Raw genomic sequence first — 14,184 nt, forward strand, 5'->3', positions numbered from 1 at the left:
CGATTATACTTTTTGGCAATGAACAACCCTACTAGCTAACTGTCAACCTGCAACATTCTACCGTTTGGCGTTTACGTTTGTGTTGTCTTTGACTTATCGTAAGTGCTCCGCGCAGTAGAAAGTGGTTTATTTGTAAATATTAAAAAATTGTAAATAACAATAGTGCTTCATGTTTTGAGCAGCTAAACTGTGAATTTATTAACAGTGATAGTGTTTTATGGATAAAATTTCTTTCGTGAGGATTTATAGAGCCCTTTGAGGTGAGATTTTTTTTATTACTTATACGTGAGCGATCCAAAACACCTGTCATGTAGTCATTTCTATGCAAATGCAATTCATTGTTTAATATTTCGGTGGAGCGAGGACTGGGCCGTGTCGTAATGTTTTATGTTTATTATGCTCGAATTGGTTCTGGAACTGGTTGGCTCGCTGCGCTATTTCTCGGTAACCTTGAGCCAGTGTAGCGGAGTGTCATCGTCTAATTTGGCTTTACGCCCTCAGATCTTTTTATATGGCAATATTTCATTTGCGAGAACAAAACGCAATATGACTGGCACTTAATGTTAATTATAAAAATCTGTGGTAATAATGCGATGACCAAGACATTTAATAATAAAAAAAAAACATATCTTGTTAATGTATACGGATTCTCGTGAAAACAATAGAATTCGATAAAAAAAGAAATATTTTATTCTGTGAGTCTACTAATATACAAAAACATTATCTCAATGTACCCCCATCATCATGTTAATATTTGAAGCAATCAATACAAGAGATCATGTGCATCAAGGTTTTCCATTAGTATGCTGTCCACACATCATTACAAATACCAGCTCAAGTATGATACAAAAGCTGTATCTATGCAAATACTATTTATAAATTCAAATTGACTAGAGAATTAAATCCATAGTCATATAAAAAGGCTATTTAACAATTCCATTTTTACTGATAAATTGCTGAACTAATCTTGATGAAGTTTGGTATAGGAATAGCATGAAGTCTGCTTATGAAAGCAAGATCTAAGAATTATAAACCAATCTAGGTGATATCAAATCCTTTACTGTTCTCAATAGTTTAGTACTTTGTGTAGAAGACACAAAGGAAAATATTTATATTTTCATTCAAAATTTGCGGAATCATTTAAAATATCAAGTAAACGCTTCAAAGCACATGGGTTTTGGTTGTGGGTTACATATTCATGCATCAAACAATAAATCAGTAGTTGCAAAACAAAGATAGTAAACACCATTAGATTAACACTTTGAATTGAGTGGTCACTTAACACCTACACTACACACCCACAATCACTAATACAGTTTTAATGTTTTGTATACAACCATACCTTTACTACAACCTATAACAATCCTTACATATTATAAAGTAAAGTTTACCACCATGTCTGTCTGTCTGAATGTCAAAAAATATCAAGAGGATTCTGGTAAAATGTTATATTGAGATAGTTAGCGAGGAATGATACAGGCTACTTTTTATTTTAGGAAAATATGATGCAGGACTTTTATCTAGTAAAAATTGTATCAGGCAGACAAAGGTGTGTTTATAATATATTAGTATATTATGATAGATGCTAGTATACTACGATTTGTACTCATTTTTCTATGTGTTACATGAAAAAGTAATGAAACAAAATGCATTTACAAAATTTACTATGCCATAGGAAGAAATAATATGTGCACAGTGGCATGACAGGCAAAACGCTTGAGGTCCCGCTTTAGGGGAACCCAAAATTTTGTAACATTTACTAACTTTTGTGTATTAGGATTAAAAAAAGGGTTGTCTGAAATAACTATATAGGTACAGATTCTTTGATCTTAGGAGAACTCCCATTTGAAATTAATTTGCTGCAGGCCCAGTGTAGTTACACTGAATGTGGATATAGCAAGCCAAGGCAGGTAAATACATGATTTTAGCATACAAAACACTTGGAATCAACCAACCAACAAGAAAATAACATAATTGCATCATGCTTGTACAATGCCTGTATTCCAATTGAATGAAAAATAAATTTGTATTTTTTTTATTACTATCATATTTTGTATCACTAATCTTACTTCCTGCTAATAATATAGGTAAATGATTGTAAACATGTTGGATGTTTGTTAGAAGTAAACTTACAAACTGTACAATTTATTGCTATGTAAAGTACATTATTAATTTTAATGTAGGAAAACCTTTAATGTGTGGAGCAAAATCTATGTAACTCAGTATTGCAACATCATGATGCATTGTGACGATTATTCTTCCAAGACAATAGATATTGCGAAACTATAAGATTACAATATGATAAGTACTATTTTAAATTGTTGAAAACATAAAATACCAACATTATCAGGTTTCAATAAATTTAGCATGAAAGGGCTTTAAACTGTTAACGCGGTAAAACATTGAATTTACGACAATGCTTTAAAGATATCGTTTGTAATCGGCCATCGATATCGCGTGACGCGTTGTAGTGGTTAGTCATAAATAGGTGCTGGGAATAATTTTAATTATTTTTTCAACGATTTAATATTTTCCGATAATTTTTATAATTTAACGCTGTACCGGTGTTTTTTTATTTTTTGATGCATAGGTCTTATTTTTAGACATAATACAGGATCATTAGGGCATTGCGTTAATAAATGAAACTAAATGCTCGTCTTTAGTTCTACTAATATTGTGCCAAAAATCATTCATGAATAGTGAATATTTTCAATAAAAATCCCAGTTTTACATGTGCATGCGTATATTTCTGAGTAAAATATGATGTTGCCACTGTGACAAAATCTTTTATAGTAGTAACTGAATTAGGCGTGCAAAATTAGTGATACTTTTTATTAATATTTATTTTGTTCGAAACTTACACTTTTTTATTTTACAATTGCAATTCGAGTTACTACTAGCAAACTTATTGTAAAGTGTTATTTTCAAAGAAAACATTAAGTATGTGGTTTCATTTAGTAACGCAATGCAAATGTAAAAAGGGAAGCATTAAAATAAAGACAAATAACAAACTACTATTGTGTGAAATGTAGATATTACACACGTAAACAAAGATCAGTAAAAATCGTTTCATATCTTCGTAACTAGGTTGACTTATTCTCGTCTTGTTTACGTCTATACAGCTTTAACACGCAGCATCGCTCGTGACCTTATACCACACGAAGTGCATGCCAAAATTTTCATTGTTTCATTACGGTTTATGAAATAAAACGGATTTAGGATTTCCTTTATTTAATTCGATATAGTACACACACTTATGCATTGTATCCCAGAAGGGGTACGCAAAAACACAACTAGTACACCCACTTCCCGCCGTTTGTACTCCGCCCCATGATGTGATAGGGGGAGAGTCCATCACCTTATAGAGCACATATTCCGGACTCCCGACTGAAACTAAGTAGCAAACCCAGCCCTGAAAATCAAACGCGTGACGTCAATAAAACTACGTCACACGAACACTGTCATCGAAATTAAATAATAATTAAATGATACCACATATGGTGAACAAAATCAAAACTTCAATTCACGTAAGTATATAATTTTGTTTTATTAGCATTTTTTTTTCACTTAATTAAAATACTAAAGGGCTAAATTCAATTTAGACAAAGCATATTAAATTATACATATAGTTGATTTGAAGTTTTGAATGTTTAACAAGTTTTGTGGCTGGCTGTCAGTATCATTAATCTTAACGTATCTTGATCGTTTTTTAATATTTAAAATCTTTTCTATTTATTGAAAAGTTCCCGCAAATACGCTTCGGGTCAGAACATTACTGGATATTGTCACATGTAATATCAAACCATTATGTCCACTTGTAACACAACACCTGATCTGAGGTCACGGCTATGAAACGGAATACAATGTAACCGATGTTATAAGTTTGTGTTATTAAACTGAAAACCGTAAAAAATATATTTCCTTATCAACTCACGATTCAGACTCGAGTTTATGATAACATTAGTGATAACATGCACGTTTTAGCGGCGTTCTTCTAAAATTTATTATTGGAATTTTGTTTACGTTATACATACGAAACTGACTGTCAGGACCCACAATGATTACCGTGGAACACACAAAATTAATAAATAAATAAAATATGCTACTGATATAGGAAATGCAAAATTGAATGTAAATCTCAACTTAATTCATTTATTTATTATGGTCTGCCTTAAATCAAATACATAATTAAATAGGTAAATATGTATAGAGCTTTAATTTCCTTTTTCTATAACATTGTGTGGGTATTAATTATGTATAGATATCCTCACTACACTGAAAACTTTTCGAAATTCGTCAATTTTATTACACCATAGAAATAATATTAAATTAATCGTGTCCAAATGTTCAGAACTAATCAAATTAATTCGAATGTCGTTATCGACTCAATAGTTTTGATCATAGTAAAAGTGGATTCGTCGCATGACACCCACTGTCGACTTTCTCTTACAGTAATAGCGCCAATGTTATGGCTTAGTTACAAATTGCGAGCTGGCATGCGAGTTGATATGGTCAGGGAATATACTTCGGCTACTTGTATCTCGCACTAAACCGTATGTAACCATTCTTCTCTACCAATGAATGTAAATATTATGTGATATAATCAGAGGCGACTTTAGCTCATTTGCCGACCGGGTGCAATAAATTCCTTCGCGCCCCCTAGGAAACAATGTAATATTTAATAAATTTGATACTTAATATTAAATCAAAAGTTATTATGTAAAGTAAAGGAGCCGCTCGCCGGCCTTAGCATGGGCGCAGGTTGTTTGAGAGCGCAAGTGTCGCGAGCGACGCATGTCTCTTTGAAGGTGTCGTGTCTGGCGCCCCCTAACATACTGCGCCCGTGTGCAGCGCCACCTCTGGATATAATTATACAATCATTATAGGAATTTACCATGTGCGAGTCGGTCATATCTTGCATTAACGTGAAAGGCTGTAGTCTTAGAAACGTCGGGAGATCATGTAAAAAACCGCGATTAAATCTAATAAATATTATTAATCTTATGCGAACTTATAATTTTTTTTCTATTCAAAAAAACTAACTGTCTCGCTATAGTAGCTCGTCATGCGCCCATGCTTAACAGGTACTCGTCATAGTGTGACTAGACGAGACGCTGCGTCCACTCGCTTCACGTAACTCTATGCCCGTAAATGACACCACAATTTGAGCACTGGCTAATGTCTTAATGTCTAATATCTTTTACCAGTTCATACTGCCTAACCAATCCTGAAGGTCCAATTAATGAATAATATTTTAATTAAATGGTATTATAACTTCGTGTAAAAACAATCTCATTCGACACGCGTTGAGGCAATGACCTTCTTTTTATATCGAATTCTTAATGATTTTCTTGACGTAAGGCGAACAGGTAATCAAATGAAATAATTAAACAATGGACATTAAATTAATTGAAATGCTATAATGCTGAAGGTCAAGTAGTTGCTTTCGAACTGAAAATCATAACAAAACTAACACACATCACGCATTTACGCCAAAGGGGTATGCAGAGGCGCAACCATGGCACCCACTTTTCGCCAAGTGTGTTCCGTCCCATGATGAGATAGGAGGCGAGCCTATCGCCATATCGGGCAATAATTCCAGACTCCGCAAAAAAAAAATCACTGCGAGATCCAGGATTCGAACTCAGGACCTCAGAGCGCTACCGTATCGCCCATGCAGTACAACTATGCCACCGAGGCACTGAAAATCATAAGTTAAAGATTTAGTGATAGAGCACGTTTTGAATAGATCTAATTGAGCACACCACTAGACACTGACCTAATTGTAATGTTAGTCTAAACTTTATAATTAGAGGATAGCTCACACCACAAACTCTAAATAATGATTAAAACATATTGCAAGATTATTCGGAACTGAAATTTACTAGTTCATCCTACTAATATAGATTGGTTAATATAACAAACCAAGGGCAATTGTTCAAATCCCAAGGGCACACACCTCTGACTTTTCTAAAATCATGTGTGTATTCTTTGTGAATTTATCGTTCGCTTTAACGGTGAAGGAAAACATCGTGAGGAAACCTGCACATCTGAGAAGTTCTCTATAGGAATTTCGAAGGTGTGTGAAGTCTACCAATCCGTACTAGGCCAGCGTGGTGGACTAAGGCCTAATCCCTCTCAGTAGTAGAGGAGGCCCGTGCTCAGCAGTGGGCAAGTATATATGTATAATACAGGGCTGATATTATTATATTATTAATATAACAATAAGGTTCATAATACAATATGTCATCGACCTTTACTTCATATTTCTGGTTTGCAAAATTACATAACGTAACATAAGCAAAAAAGTTTTCCTTTTCAATAAAAACTCGCAAAAACACCAAACAAAGCAAAACCTGATAGAAGCGTGTTACAGTCATATTAATATTCATATTTCCGTGCGCATTCGATCTCAATATTAATATGCGTCTGAGAGGTATTGTAAGATAACAGGAAGCTTGAAGTGAATTGATGTCAATAAATATTGAAAACAATGTACCGGTAGTGATTTTTAGTAAAATGACCTTAGGTTGTCTAAAACACGTTCTAGCTAATTGAACAACGTAATAGAAGTTGGTAACAAAACCTGATAAAGTTTAAAGAAATTGTCTTTTAGTTGTTAATCACGTGATTGTACACTGAATGGAGAATGTATATATTTTTACAGATTTCGCAATCAATGGCTTTCGTATGTAAGTTATATTGTTGAAAATTTGAATATGTCGCTTCTTAATATTATTAGCAATTTTATCGGCACTATTGATTTGGCTGTATTCCTTTTCCTCTTTTTTTATTGCTTTAAATGACGAGACGAGCTTGCCGTTCGCTTGATGGTAAGCGATATGACCGCCCATAAACAGTAGAAACACCATCCAACACCTTGAATTACAAAGTATTGTTTGGTATTCCACCGCGCTCGCCATCCTGAGACATGTGATGTTAAGTCTTATTATGTCCAGTAGTTACACTGGCTACAATTTTCTACAAACCGGAACTCAACAGTGACTACACACTGCTGCTTGGCGGCAGAAATACACATTGTGACATACGCAGGCAGACTCTCACATACGAGAGACCTGCCACGTCATGGCGTCCTGTTCTCGTTATTAGAATTATTCAGTGGAGTCTTTAAATGTTCTAAATTAATAAATCAAACAAATCAACGTTGGAAACCGTCGACTGTAGCTTACAAGGTGTGTCCTAAATAATGATTGGTGCAATATATCCACGTGACCTCGGCTCTACGTGACATACATAATTGACAAATGTTAACTAATTATGTTTTACACATACGTTCAATAATGTATTCATAGTTTGCGTACTATAATTGTCACTTTACTATAATGTTGAGTGCGTGACTATTTTGTAATTATTGTAATGGTTAAGGTTTGTCATGAGTGATCTCACGGGACTCCATGATACAGGCTTGCTTAGTGGGGACTGTCGTCAATACATTTATTAATTTCGTATATTAATGTATAATTCATATTTTGTTTATTCGTTATGTTTAGCAAAGCCTTTGTGTTAAATAAATAATTTTCATTTCATTTTCATTTCGTACAAACAATTCCCAGATATTATGGACTTTAAGTTTCGACTGCGCTAGTACATATTAATCGGTATGCCGGTGTAGGGTAGACAGTCGGATGATTTATACAATGCATTAATCGGATAATTAAGTCCTTTTTATGTCATAAACATTTTATTCGAAAATATTACTGAAATGAATTATTCAAATTTACTTCGTAAAGTGATAAATTTAATAAACAATATGTAAGTTTCCGCCAATAAATCTTCTGAAAATACCTTTAACGAAACATCACTTACATATTCACGTAACACCTTGAAGAAAGGAAAAGTCTGATTGCTTTTAATTCAATATGCCACGGAACTTTCTAAAAGCCTTGGGCCTGACGGGAAATTTTATTAGGCATTCTTTGATGCCATTGCGGGTGCCATGTTTGGAGGTAATCTGTCGCAGGACGCCGGAGGGCGGCAACGACCTCCGACCTCCGACCCTCACGCACCCCTTTATGTGCGGACAAGGTTACGCTTTCAGGGTGTGCGGGACCTTGAGCGGCTCTGAATAATGGCACGACTGCGTTAAATGTATTTGCGATAATTGACCCAGCCCTTGTTTGATGCGGGCTTTGGTTGGGTAACTTACATGTTATACTGTCCTTTGACCTCTTAAACTATGTGGGTTAAATTTATCTTTAAATTGTATGTAATAGTTACTCTGCTTGAACGATGGGCTGTTAAACATCAAACATGTCATATTATACATACTATCTGTGTACATTGTGAAAAAAGTTGTTCCGGAAAAAAACTATACTATCCTTTCTTTTAAACAGGTATTAAAATGTATGCAATATACGATTTGAATACTAATTAACATTAGTAATCCAGAAAAATGACATTTGTTAGCACATTACGTCATAAATTGCAGGTTGTAAATTATTGATATTGTTAATACAATTAGGTAAGTACCATAATAATGCGTTATTTCTACGAAAATGTATTCAGTAGTAGGTATGTATATTGCTCATAAATTCTATACCTTCGTTTATTAATCAACTAGCTGACCCGGCGAAATTCGTACCGCCTAACAGTCAATGAGTGTCGTGTTACCTTTTAGCTGAACTAATTTAGGCTTTGATGAACGTAATACAATGATACAAAATAATAGAAATATAAAAGTATTTTATTATGATGAATGAAGAACGATGATGAATACATACAGAATGAGAATAAAAATTAAAAAATAATAATAAGTACTTCAAACACATGTCAGAAAAAAATGATTGAAAACTATGTTGTGCAGATTGGGATACACTCCATAATGGCAATTTCACTTTACCACTAAGACAGCACAAACCAGGCGTTTCACCAGCAAACTTCAATGCGCCACAATGCTGGCAAACAACGTCCATTGGACCAATGCAAACTAAACGATGCAAGCTGTAGTCGATGGTGCAATCATATAGAAACGCTGCTCGATTCAAATCAATACTTGAACGATTTCTTCTTGCACTTCGAAGATTATTCCTCTGTTCATCTGAACGATAAGCTCGACGATTTCTCGTTTCTAACCTAGCCGTTTCACGGGCTGCCTCCCTTTGCTCTTGTGTTTGAGAAGCACGAATTAAGGCCCTTCTTTGCTCCATACTAACGCGGCGCTCTTCTCGTGCAATTTCTCGTTCTTCATCAGATAATTGACTCGCGATATTCCGTTGCCTAATTGCATTACGGCTCCGCTAAGAAAGATTAGATCTTCTAGGACGCGGCATTGTTATTAATAGTAATACTGAATGATGCACTCGCACAAAACCACATAAAATCACCAAATATAATAACAGTGACAGACAATAGCTTATCAAGAAAAATCAAAGACAACCTATAAAAAGACATTTACACTTTTGTTAACCTGTAGAATAAATCTCAGGTATTATTCCGAGCTATTTTAGATTTTTCTCGATTTGTCTATACACTTCTATTCGAGATGGTCCCTCTCTCCTCCACCCTATTCCTTTCCTTCTCTTACCATTTACAGCTAATATGCGTATGGTGTACTACCGTATGATGGACGGTGTAGCTCGATAATAGATATAGACAAAACGAATGTGAATCTAAAGTAACTCGGATAGCTCAGAAGGAAGAGCAGTTGACTTGTAATCATAAGGTCCCGGGTTCGAGTCCCGGTCCGAGCTATTTTGGATTTTTCTCGATTTGTCTATACACTTCTATTCAAGATGGTCCCTCTCTCCTCTACCCTATTCCTTTCCCTCTCTTACCATTTACAGCTAACATGCGTATGGTTTTTTTTTTCAAAAAAATTGAATAATTAATAAATAATTTACACAAATTAATGTCTAAGACAAACAAATATAACAGTGCCTAAACTTTCGAGACATTTTACACAAAATAAATTTCTGAACGGACATATGAATAGTTTTTACAGCATTTGACAGGATTGGACAACAAATGTTTGACATGTAATAAACAAAAATGAGCATTTATTGAAATGATTAAGTATTATTACACATATCGAGTTTTCATTGTTTTTAAGATGTATTCTGCTATTCGGGGCGGAGACAAATCCAACGAATCAATAACCATGAAAATTGGTTCAGCAGATCTCGAGTTATAAGTGTTGTAACAAACCCGTCTTTGTTTTATATATATAGATGAACCAAATATGTACATATTTTTAAAAATACGTACAAAGTACAAATACTAAAAAATGTTTAATATGTCGGCGCAATCTTCGTAGTAGAATTTCAATGTAGGAACATCTCATATTTCCAACTGATCTACATAAAATGAAGATCAAACCTCAAGGTCGGCACCCTACTTCCCCTCAAGTGTCGCTTCTGCCCGAGGGTCGAAGTACTCGTCAAATACGTTTGATGTCTACGTCAAAACTCTTTGACCAAAGTAATTAATGAAATGTATTTTATGAAATAATGTAGGTTATAGCTGGTATTGGGAGATTAAGGTATGAATTAAACAAATACAATGGAAATTATTTGTAGCTTATTGACTAAAAAAATAATTGATATGGATTGTATTGTTGTCAATAACTTAACTTATTTAAATGACTTCCATTTCAATAAGTTAAGTTCCATAAGTTAAGTTAAATAAGTTAACTTCCATTTAAATAATAAAAAGTATTATTAATTTTTACTAGTGTTTGCACGCGTCTCTGCTCGAGTGGTTAAGGTTTTCCGGGATAAATATCCCGCTTTATATTTTACCGAGATAAAATGCAGCCCATATTTTAAGTTAGATTTTTAGCAATACATCGATGAAAATTGCACTCAATTCCATGTAGTAGTGTTTGCGTTAAGCGTTTACAAACATGCAGACAGATAGAAAGAAAATATGTTTGGGCTTCTGTTGCTCTAATAAAAAAACCTACATTCATTTTTCTTCAATATTTATAGTGTACAAACATCAGCCAGATACAATTTATATTACATGTAAATTCTTTTTCTCACAAAAGATAACTTCTTAATGTGACGCATATTATTGCAACTTCAATACATTGTTTAGGTAACAGACGAGTGACAACTGAGTAAACACTAACCATCTCTAGGTACTCACGACTTAAAAAACACCTTGTTTACATATTTTCCAGCTTCGTGATAAAACTAATGTTCAGTTCTAATCAGTTACTGTGAGGTTTACGTGTAGCGATAAATATAAACGACTACTTGTAAATAGTTATTATTTATACCTTCCTATAAATTGGTTAACTCTTATCTCATTGGTGTTACGTCTTTCATATGTGAGAGTCTGCCTGGGTAACCTACCCACCGCAATGTCTATTTCTGCCAAAAGCAGCAGTCTCTAGTCAGTGTTGTGTTGAAGGACATTGTAGCTAGTGTAACTACTGGACACAATAAGACTAAACATCTCATGTCTCATGGCGAGCCCATTGGAATACCAAATAATACTTTGTAATTCAAGGTGTTAGATGGTGATTCTACTGTTTATGGGCGGTCGTATCGCGTACCATCAGGCGAACGGCTAGCTCGCCTCATGATTTAAAGCAATAAAAAAGCAAAAAACACAATCATAATATTCATTTCGTATTTAAATAACAATATGATGCAATTTTATTTATAGCACATTAGTCATTCATATTTATCTTGTATGTGCCTTATTTTGTTGCATCAATTTATTTCTGTTCCGTTTTAATTACGTAACTAAAGGCGTATAAGTGTCCCCAGACATTTCCCATAAAAGGCAATGTTACCACGTGTATGTACGTCATTGCTTACGCGTCGACGTTATGGACCAGCGCATATATGGCAGATTTTTATTGTCAAACTATGATCGACATTGTCTTCATTGAAATAATATTCAAAATCAAGTAACACAATAATGCAATGTATTCTTGTCTATCCTTATCCTACTGTCAAATTATTATCGACATTGTCTTCATTGAAATAATATTCAAAATCAAGTAACACAATAATGCAATGTATTCTTGTGTTAATGGATTTTGAATATTATTTAATTGAAGACAATGTTGATAATAGTTTGACAGTAAAAAAATTTGCGCTGCGCCTCCGCCAGGTCTCGGCCCTAAAGGCGGATTCTTGCGACCGTTGAAGTAACGTGCTTACGTCAAACAATTATTATGTAAGATGTTTAACAGTCATTAAAAATAATTGTTTCATTCTTTTATTAAAATGTGATCAATGTTGTACGTCCATATGTGACGCAGTTGTTTGGACACTATAATGAGTAAGTGCAAAAAAGCATTATTTGTTACCTATGTTAAGCACTAAACTGACTAAATGCATAAAGCACAATTATTTTGTATTTACCTAAAATTACTATTAGGTGAAACAACGTTGATTTTCTTTAAACCATTGCTAACGGTGTTAAAGCTGTTGCCCGAACGTAATTAAAAAAGTAACAATCGACCCTAACAAACCTATGGCTTTGCCACATTTATATCTCTACAAAATTATAAAATTAAATCCCAGTAGATTTTTTTTTCAATATAAATTTTGACCGCGTGCTATCACAGTTTGGAAATAGCTATTAACCTAAGACTTGGTTTCTTTTTGCCAAATTTCTACTTAATCGAATCAGTAATGCATATGCGGTAATCTATAACCTACAAAATCTTATCAAAGTTAATAACATAATAGTTAGTAATTAGTAACATAACATAAGTTTTCTATATTATATATTTTAAATAGATGGATACACACAAGTAACATGTCTGAATTGAATCAGGACATATTCTAGTTTAGTATATTTTTAAATTTGTATTTTTATTGTTTTTCTTGCCTGTCTTCTTCTTTTTTGTCTTTATTAGTCAATAAATAGATAATTCCTTTAAGTAGAATATCATTACAATTCATAAAAATATGTTTTTTATCGTGTTCGTCGATAAGGAGAGTCCGCATCGCTGTTCAATAACGCACCGTAGCGTCCTTGGCCTGTTCATCTGATCCCAGCTTCGGTCAATGCCGAGGTCTGCATATTGTCGAGCTACATATAGTCCAAGGTATCAGGATGCCGAGTGTAGGACAGCAACATGACACGCTTTATTATTCAAGATTCTAGGAAATATTATTTCTATCTATGGGCTAAGGCGGGCGATTTACTCGTCTTATAATTACCTTGCATAAAAACTCTTGGCGAAAGGTGTAGTGGATTTTAGTTTTAACTAAAGTAAATTACACAAGAAATGTATGGTAAAGTTTTGCCTTACTTATCTTCGATTGTTTTATGGTCTGTTTTATTCGAAATTAAAACCATTTTTTATAACTTAGTATTATTCTAACCCGAATGACAAGAAATATTACAATATCAAACTACCTACAACGACTTTAGAATTTAGCAAAACATCGGGTCTAAACATTACGAAATGGAAAGTTAGACCTCAGTCATTGTGTAGTAAATAGATTGGGTTTAATGTCAACAGTCTTATTTATAAACTTGTTTTAGCGTTAAAAGGTGGTAAGAATTGCTTAAATAGCTGTCAGAAACGTCACCGGTTCCAAGTTTAAACCTTATTAAGAAGCAAGATTGCGGGTTTTGACTTACAGCAGATCGACAGTGTTTTAACATAGCATGGCTTTGTGAATTTTTTATAAGTAAGACGGTAAATTAATAACAAAACGAGAATCATTGATACTGTTTGTTTACCTTCAATATCATTGTTTATCGCTAGCGTTAAATGATTCATTCAAAAAACGTAATAAAACGCTGTGTATTAAAGTTGTTTTTAGAACGACCTCGGCTTCGGCCTTATGATAATTTTATAAGGAAGATAGATGTATTTCCTTCTTACGTATCGGAGTAATGATCTATGACTCACGCGAATCTAATGTTCTTATCAAAGGGTGCGGAATGCGTTGAATTGGCATGATAAGACGCTTCGTCAATAAACATCAACCAGTTATGTGAGATGAGTGGTTTGTAAATAGGTGACGTTACAACTTATCTTTTGTTATAATTGTTCTTAATTTAAATCATGTTTTTTTTTCTTTTTGGCAAGTTCGTTTCGTTTTTAATTAAGGAACATTCTTAATTTAAAATATTGTTTATGGTAATGAGATTGTTATGAATAACACGATAAAATTATAAATAGCGATGATAGTTAACAGTGTAGGACGTATAGGTCATTGTGCAATTGTTTTGATCAAACACTAAGTT

The 14,184-nt window shown here is 33.8% G+C and overlaps 1 protein-coding gene and 1 non-coding gene across 3 annotated transcripts in view; both read left to right on the forward strand.

The window, feature by feature from the left end:
• Nucleotides 1-58: 58 nt before the first annotated feature.
• The window catches only part of LOC115440864 (OTU domain-containing protein 7B), a 33,463-nt gene continuing 19,337 nt past the window's right edge, over nucleotides 59-14,184 (forward strand). For both annotated transcript variants that reach the window (XM_030165356.2, XM_037436428.1), the window contains exon 1: nucleotides 59-260. The gene's annotated coding sequence lies outside the window, so the exon portion shown is untranslated. The remainder of the gene's footprint in view (nucleotides 261-14,184) is intronic.
• Trnat-ugu lies at nucleotides 9,638-9,710 on the forward strand. Its single transcript has one exon. It is a non-coding gene; the product is annotated as a tRNA-Thr (tRNA).

Source organism: Manduca sexta, chromosome 8 (genome assembly GCF_014839805.1).
Source record: "Manduca sexta isolate Smith_Timp_Sample1 chromosome 8, JHU_Msex_v1.0, whole genome shotgun sequence".
Lineage (NCBI taxonomy): Eukaryota > Metazoa > Arthropoda > Insecta > Lepidoptera > Sphingidae > Manduca > Manduca sexta.